Source organism: Musca vetustissima, unplaced genomic scaffold (genome assembly GCF_032173495.1).
Source record: "Musca vetustissima isolate MV318-11 ecotype Yass unplaced genomic scaffold, APGP_CSIRO_Mvet_v1 utg31166, whole genome shotgun sequence".
Taxonomy (NCBI): Eukaryota; Metazoa; Arthropoda; class Insecta; order Diptera; family Muscidae; genus Musca; species Musca vetustissima.
This window is the reverse complement of record NW_026881830.1, coordinates 26803-35972: the sequence shown is the minus strand read 5'-3', so window position 1 is coordinate 35972 and position 9170 is coordinate 26803. Positions and strand designations below refer to the sequence as shown.

The following is a 9170-nucleotide window of genomic DNA, read 5'->3' as shown; positions in this document are numbered from 1 at the left end:
AAGCGTAAACATCGCAAAGGCGATAGCGACGACTCACAATATGAGTCAATGAAATTGGAAGCTGCCAATGGCCAGCTTAAAGCCGCCCTAGCTGCTGTTGAAAAGCAGTATGCTACCCTCCTGGCTGAATTTAAGGCCCTCAGCCAGCGACAGGAGGAGATGGGCGTTGAGCTGCAAAAAATGCAGCGAAACGAAGCCGCGTATAAACGCGAAATCGCTCGATTGGAGAAGAAAAACTCCTTAAAAATCAATGAGGCGCCTGTTGAAAAGCAGGTTGCCATAGAAGAGGCCACCATGGAGGTGGATACTGCTGCTACGCTGCCAGTAGAGCAGTCCGTGGTCACACTGCCAGTGCCACAGGTACCGGTGGTTGCAAGCCGCGCACCACTACAGGCATGCAAGACGCCGATATTGCCTGGGGAGGAGAAGAAGGTCGCTGGTAAGAAGCAAGCCAGCAACAACAAGAAGGTTGCAGCAGTAAAGGAGACAGCTGCAGCGAAGAAGGCGCCAAAGCAGAAGGAGGCGAAAAAAGCAGGTAAGGCCGCTTTACCCCCGGTTTTTACCGTAGTTAGTGTTAATGTCAAGGACTTAGTTGACAAAATTAAAATGAAAGTGGGACATAAGAACTTCTCAGTCACAGTACTGAAAAAAATTTCTAATGTGCAGATGTTCACTTCGGAAGAGCATAACGCTGTCCGTGAACTGTTTGTGAAGGAAGGAATTAATTTCTTCACTTACACTGCTAAGGGGAAAACCGCCTACTCGGTAGTCATTGAAAGACTATCGGGAAATTATGAGGTGGAGGACGTCAAGGCCGGACTTGCGGAACTGACAATCGAAATCGACGTTAAACGCGTCGTAAAATTAGGAGGGAACAAGTGGCTCATTAATTTGGGCCCAAGTTCCGATATTGAGAAATTTTATAAACTTAAATATTTCTTGACCAATTCGGTCATTGTCAGAAAAGACACCAAAAATACGCTGCCACAATGCTTTAATTGTCAGCGTCATGGACATGTGTCCACAAATTGCGGAATGCCATTCCGCTGTTTCAAGTGCATGGAAAAACATGCATATGGGCAATGCAAAATCCCAGCTGGGATACGCAAGCCAAAAATGGTTCCTGTGGTAAATCCAACCACAGGTAAAGTAGAAATGAAACCCGAGTTCACATTTGGCTGTGTGAACTGCACTAAATTGGGACATCCGGCTAATTCGCCAGACTGCCCAATTCGCCTAAAACTCTTGGCGCAACGCGCTGAGAAAAAGGGGGCAAAATTGGAATCTTTGCCTAAGGCAAAGATTCCACTCAACAGCGGCAAGATACAAAATGGTATCTCGTATGCTGCTGCTCTCACAGCAAAGGGAACACCCAAAGCTAACATGACTTTGGGCCAAAAACCAAAGGTTGCACCCAAAGCTAATATGGCTTTGGGCCAACAATCTTTGGAGGAGAAGGTAAGTGGCTTCTCTCTTTTTGACGAGCTGTGCCAGGATATCTTTGGTAAAGATTTCTTGAGCGCTGTTATGCAGGTTCGTCAATTTTCAGAGGAGCTGAAAAGTAAGGATAAGGCGAGCCAGGCGAAAGCCATGGCCTCACTAGTAGGCCTATTAGGAATTAATGGTTAGGTCGACTACTTTTATTTTCGCCAATATCAACTCCGTAGTTTCGAAATATAGGAGGCACTACCTCCAAATATTCCTCAACGAACATAAACCGGAGGTCATGATGTTGGCTGAACATAGACTATCTCAAAGGCACCGTTTTGAGATGGGCGGATATAGTTCTTTTTTACAACACAGACGTGACAGACCAGGCGGAGGAACTGGAATATTAGTTAAGGACAGTATTAAAAGTGAAAGGGTACATCTCGATTTAGGAGCAATCGAATGCACCTGTGTAAAAATTCACAGGGCCGGCGGGGTACCACTCTTCGCAGTGGCTATGTACTGCAGGCCACATGATAGATTTGAAATGTCTAATTTAGAGCCTTTAGGGGATTTATCTAGATTAGGAGAGGTAATTGTTGGGGCTGACCTCAATGCTAGGCATACTAGCTGGGGAGATACCCAAACATGTTCAAGGGGCAGGAAAGTTTTGGATTTTTTAATCGGCTGTCCTGATTTAAATATCTTGCCCACAGATGGTCCAACAAGGGTCAATAGAGGATCACAATCTTATATTGACATTTGTATGGTATCATCTGGAACCCATGTCGATGACAATGGGGGGCGAGGAATTACAACATTAGATTGTAATTCTGATCATCGAGCGCTGAAAATTACGGTTTTTGGTGACGGACCCGACAGGAAAGAGAGACGTACGTTTTATGACTATAGACGTATGGACAAAAGATTATTTAATAGGAAATTGGCAGAAGAGCTTCCCAACTGTCGACTTCCAATTGATCGGAATGCCTCTATTTCGGAAATCGATGAATGCATCGAGGCCACAAGTGAGGTATTCCGAAACGCCATAGAGTCCGCTGTTCCCAAGACTAATTCGGGACCAAGAGGACCCCGTAAACTTTCGCCAGATATATTAGACCTTATCCGGCAGAAGAAAGTTCTACGGCGTAGATTATACCGTACAAGAAACCCTGAGAGGTACTCAACCCTCAGGGCGGAAATTCGCAACGCCGATAGAATTATTCAAGGCGCAATTGCGAAATACGAGACAGAACAATGGATAAGACATCTCAGTCAAATCCAAGTGGATGATCGTATGTACGGACGGATTAAGGCAGCTACGGGTAAACGTAATGTCAAAATCCCTGATCTTGTCAATAATGACGGGATCACAGCAGTCATGTCAAGCCAAAAGGCGGACATGTTAGCGGATACGGTGCAAGGACAATCCGATGCTGATGATAATTCCCCCCTGGACACCACTGTCAGGAGAGAAATATCAGACTATGAAACAAGGTCCCCGCTAGTTACATTTGCAGCTAACCTAACTGCTGATGGAACTCAAGTTTGCGAGGATAGTATATGGCGACTTCATAAATTCCTTAAAGCTCCCAATATTGGGGCAGGGTTAAAGAGAAGATCAAATCGCAAATCCGCAGGACCAGACGGAATACCTGACTTCGTGTTAAGGAAGACCACTGGTACAGCTTTGGAACACATTGCAATTATCTTCAATCATTGCATAAATTTGGGCTATTTTCCGGTTTCATGGAAAAGGGCAATCACTATACCCATCCTGAAACCTGGTAAGGACCCTACAAAATGCAATAGCTACAGGCCAATTAGCTTACTTTCAGCGTTCGGTAAGCTTTTTGAATATTTTATACTCTCTGAAATTAGAGATATACTGGAAGAGAGAGAAATCCTATCTGATAGCCAATTCGGCTTCAGACAGGGTCATTCGACGTCACATACCCTGATGGTCTTAGGGGAATATGTGACTCGCGCTCTAAATAACAGACATATAACTATTGCTGTTAGTTTGGATTTTGCCAAAGCATTTGATAATGTTTGGCAAAGCGCAATAATATATAAAATGAGAAGGCTAGGCTTCGATTTTAATATATGCAGGCTTGTGTCAAGTTTTCTAACTGACAGAAGCTTTAAGGTAAAAGTTGAAGAGAACCTTTCATCAGAAAGGGCAGTCAATGCCGGGGTTCCACAAGGGTCTCTCCTTGGACCCGTTCTCTTCAACATTTTTATTAGTGATATACCGCATGCGCCTGAAGGGCAATTACTCCTTGCATATGCAGACGATATATTTGTCGCTGCAGCAGGAGCTCATGCAGGGAATACTAATGATAGATTAAATGCATATTTGGAGCAACTCTCCGAATACTTCCAAACTTGGAAAATGCATTTAAATGTCGATAAATGTGAAGCAATAACCTTCAAAGGCAAGAAGAAATATTTATACCGCAGCGCCAGGCAGTATGAACCTACTCTTGCTATTGGAGGGCAAACAATAAGAAACTCCGAACAGATTAAATATCTGGGAGTTATCTTAAATAGTAAATTTGAGTTTGTTAGGCATATTGACTACATTCTTAGGAAAGTCAAAGGAGTATATTGGCTCTACCAGCGTGCTCTCAAAGCAGCTGGTGGGCTTTCCGTGAAAGTTAGGCTGCTTATCTACAAGCAAATAATAAGGCCACTAATTGCGTACGCCTTCCCTGTTTGGTCTGGGATCTCTTCCCACCAAATGGAGAGGCTGCGCATTTGGGAGAGGCGAATCCTTAGGTCCTGCTTAGGCTTAAGGCCAGAACAAGGAGTAGATGGAATCTGGCGACTACCTGCCAATAGAGTAGTGTATGATTCCATCGACTTCAGCCGTATAGATAACTTTCTAATGGCATCCGCTCTTAGGCTCCTAGACCGAGCGGCAACTTTAGAAAATAATCTAGTTAGAGATAGCCTTTTGCACGAAACAGACGTCGAAAGGTTAATTCGGGCCAATTATAGGCCTCCGAGCAGCTTAGCCACTTTGAACGAAGAAGGTCTTCTATATAGAGATGACCAGCTCCTCTTCTATCATCGTAGGTTTGGGACGCTAGATATAGATAGTACCGTATATAGCACGTCGCAGTAGCGGGTAAAGCGTCCTTCTGTATTATATTGTATATATTGTAAATAAATCCCCCATCCCAAACCCTTGTAAATATTCCTTGTCTCTAATCCCATCCCACCTAACCCTGTATATAAATCCCAATTTAGATTAAGTAATTAGCTTTAAATTCAGTAGTTAGTAAGATAAAATATAAAAATCGAAAAGGGCTCCTTTTTTTAACATCATTTTTTTAGGAGATTATATAATTACAAATTAATTATAGCTAGATTGTAAGTTTATACTTGTTTAGTGTTAGTCTGCAGAAAAACTGCAGGACTTTTTGTATTAGAGAGATAAGCTTAGGAAAATAAGAATTAATGTTAAGCATATGAATTGAATATTGTTAGATTTAAGTTATTGAATAACTATGTTTAAGGTTTTGATGGAGAAATATAAATTGAAATTGAAATTGAAATCGGTTTCCGAGTTATTACAGTGTTAACAGTGTTTGTGTGCATACCTAGTGAAGTGAAAAAATTAAAGTGAAAAATGGCTCGTACTAAGCAAACTGCCCGTAAATCGACTGGTGGCAAGGCTCCTCGTAAGCAATTGGCCACTAAAGCCGCTCGTAAGAGCGCACCAGCCACCGGCGGTGTTAAGAAGCCTCATCGTTTCCGTCCCGGTACAGTCGCTTTGCGTGAAATCCGTCGTTACCAGAAGAGTACTGAATTGTTGATCCGCAAATTGCCCTTCCAGCGTTTGGTTCGTGAAATTGCTCAAGATTTCAAAACTGATTTGCGTTTCCAGAGCTCTGCTGTTATGGCCTTGCAAGAAGCCAGTGAAGCCTACTTGGTCGGTCTTTTCGAAGATACTAACTTGTGCGCCATCCATGCTAAGCGTGTCACCATCATGCCTAAAGATATCCAATTGGCCAGACGTATTCGTGGAGAACGTGCTTAAATTCTTGACGTTTTAAAAACTCATTTTTTTACAACAAAACAATCGGTCCTTTTCAGGACCACAAAATATATCAAAAAAGAGATTAAATTTTTAACAAATTATTTACGATTATTACAATTTTTTATTAAATAAAAATGTTTTTTACGTTGTTTTAATTTATTTTGAGGCTGATAGGAATATAGGATTTTTTTTTTAACAAATTATTTATTTTTTTTTTTTTTATTTTTATTTTGAGGCTGAGTAAATTTTTTTAATTTCCAAACATTTATTTTTTCATTTGAAATTATAATTTTTTCGCTTTCCTTTTCTTTTCATTAAAAATTATTTTTCATACATTTTCTCAACATTTTCGTAAAATGATTTCCTATTTAATTTTTTTTTTCATTTTAATTTTTATTTCGTTAGAAATTATTTTTTTAATTCTGGTTAAAATTTTAATTATTCAGATTTATTATTTAAATTATTTTATTTTTTTTTTCTTTGTTTCTATTTAAAATTTTTCGTTTGTATTGTCACATGATGAATTTTTTTTCACATTGTTTGTTTAATTGTTTTCTATTCACATTTTTCGAAAATGGCGGGAAAATGCTTCCCTCCATTTTTCCCCTTCCAAAAAAAATTCTCTTATGTATTAATGCAATATGTTATTTTTGGCGCGAAAAAAATTTCCCCTCAATATTTTTGTTTTTTTTTTTTTACAGCAAACATCCCCATGAATGAAGAATGAAATGTGCATGTTTTTTCTTTTCCAGCTAATTTTCTACCATGTAAAAAAAATTCTATCTAATTTTATATTTGTCTCTGTATATTCCAATGAAAAATTTGATGGGAAATATTTTTTGATTTCTAAAGGCAGAATTTCTCTATTCAAAAACCAATTTTTTTTAAAGAAAATTATAAATAAATTAGTATTTTTTAGTAAAATAATTATTAAAATTTTATATTTTGACTAAAAATTAATAGAAAATAGTAAATACTTAATAATCAATAGGAATAAAATATTTTTGTAACGTTCGAAAAATTCCATGAAATTTCTTTGTACTCTGCTCTGCCATGAAAGGTAATAGCAAAAACGAAATTATTTTTAATATAATTTTTTTTGCAAAAATTTGACAAAATTTTGAAAATTAATAAATAACTGATTTATAAATTATTTTAGAATATTTTTAAAGTATAATTTATTTATTTTTGCCAATATAGTTTATTTTGAAAAAAATTGCCGTTTGTTGATGAATGTTCGTCCATTGGTAGTATATGATATTGTAAGGAATTTTTAACTTTTCCAAACAATTAATGACTTTTTATGAATAATGTTTTATTTTGGTGTAAATATACAAATTCTGAAATGTTTTTTAAGAAATTTTTATAAAAGTTAATAAGATTTGAGCTTTCAAATTTATTTGTAGAAAAAGTTTTCTTCATTGAAAATATGCCAACAAGAGGATTTCTGCTGTCATAGACCACATAATAAATTTAATTTTTTCTCACATAGAAAATGTAAAATTGGTCAATATTTTTGTTTTATCCTAAAGAAAACATATCAGGCTATATTATCAAAAAGAAATTTTATGAAAATTTTCAAAATTTTTTGGATTTTTTTCAAATTTAGTTAGAAATTTGTGATTTCAAATTCATAATCTTTGAAGTTAAACGTCTATAACTCGCTAACCGGTAATGATAATAACATGAAATATCTTTTAAAATGAAGCCTGAAATCTATACTTTCAAAATGTAAAATATCTTTTTCAGCAATTTTTAAAGCTTCCTGGGAAAAATTAAATTTCTGTGAAAACTTTTGTAAAAAATTAAACACGCTTCCACACAATAATTCGAAAAATATACCAATTGACTACTATGCACTTCTCATCTTTTCGATGTACCTATGTTATACGGCTCGACCAATAACAAAATAGTAGTACACATAAATTTGTGAGTGTATTTGTGTTAACAGTGAAATATAAAAACAGTGAAATATAAACATGTCTGACGCCGCCGTTGCTGAAACCACCGCCTCCCCAGTTGCCGCTGTTGAGAAAAAGGCACCAAAGAAGGCCGCTGCCAAAGCAAAAAAACCATCAGCCGCTCCAACTCATCCACCAACCCAGCAAATGGTAGAGATGCTGCCATCAAAACTTTGAAGGAACGTGGAGGTTCTTCATTGCCAGCCATCAAAAAATATTTGGCCAGCACCTACAAAGTAGATGCCCAAAAATTGGCCCCCTTCATCAAGAAATACTTGAAGAGTGCTGTTGCCAGTGGAAAATTGATCCAAACTAAAGGTAAGGGTGCTTCTGGTTCATTCAAATTGTCCGCTTCGGCTTCCAAGGAACCTAAAGCAAAGACTGCTGAAAAGAAAAAGAAGGCTCCCGCCGCTGGTGAAAAGAAAAAGAAGGTCGCCCCTAAAAAGGCTGCCGGCGAAAAGAAGACAGCTGCCAAAAAACCATCTGCCGCCAAAAAGACCGCTGAAAAGAAGAAGGCTGACAAAACAAAGGCCAAGGCTGCCAAGAAAACCGGTACAGTTAAGGCAAAACCCGCAAAGACCGCCGCTAAAGCATCTGCCACCAAACCAAAGGCACCCAAGGCAAAAACAGCCGCTGCTAAGCCCAAAAAAGCCGCAGCACCAAAGAAGCCAGCTGCCAAGAAAGCCGCCGCCAAGAAGTAATTTTTCCCACAAAAATTACTTTGTCAAGAATTTTTTCGATATTCGAAAACATAATATCTAACAGCCCTTTTCAGGGCTACAAATTAAATTTCAAAAGAGACAAAATATTTATTTCATACTATTTACTAATTATTTTATTATTTTACTACCTAAATAAATGAGAAAATCCACATGTGTTTTAATTTTAGGAGAAAAAAAAAGAATTTGCTAATTAGAGTATTAGGTAAAAGTGTGCCTGTTTATTTATGGACATTCCAGAAAATGACGCCACAAATGGATTATTTTTTTTTTTTTTAATCCAGGTCATAAACTTTTATAATTTGCAATTACCTAATGGTAAAAATATTTTAATATTTTCTGCTTAATTTTTGAATTTCGTAAATTTTCTTCAAAATTTGTAAATCGCCCCTTTAACGTTGCAAAAACTAAATATTTTAATATTTTCTACAATTTTTGAATTTCGTTAATTTTTATCAAAAATTATAATCACAATTTTAAAAATATTTTTCCTTGGAAAGAATTCCACCACTAATTTTTTTCCCGCCAAAAAATCTCCCTACTTCATATTTGCCATTTGCCTTTGCTGTACTGAAGAAAAAATGCTTGTACATACATGTTGTCCATTCACATATTCGTTCGTATGGCACTGATGTCTACTATAGCACAACGAACTAAAATCGCACCAATACATACACACATACGACTGCTTGTGCGATATGTTGTTATACCCATATAGCACAAGTAAACAAGCAACGACTAACAAAGCAAGCAACGGCGTTGGCATAAGGCAATGTGAGTTAGTACAAATGAATGGAAATATATTATTTTCAGTGAAAATATGGAATTTTAATTTTTTTTTGTAGAATTTTGGTATTTATTGAAAAAAAAAAAAAAATGTATGTAATGAAAAAAGACGAAAGAAAAAAATGTTGGTTTGATAAAATATAATTTATTTATGAAAAATAATATTCTGAAAAAAAAAAATTAAAAATATGGTTTAAAATATTTTTTTTAATTTTATTTATTTAAAAA

At 36.9% G+C, this 9170-nt stretch overlaps 1 pseudogene; it reads left to right on the top strand.

The window, feature by feature from the left end:
* The first annotated feature begins 7409 nt into the window (after window positions 1-7409).
* Window positions 7410-8211, top strand: LOC133327858 (histone H1-like; annotated as a pseudogene).
* The last annotated feature ends 959 nt before the right edge of the window (window positions 8212-9170 follow it).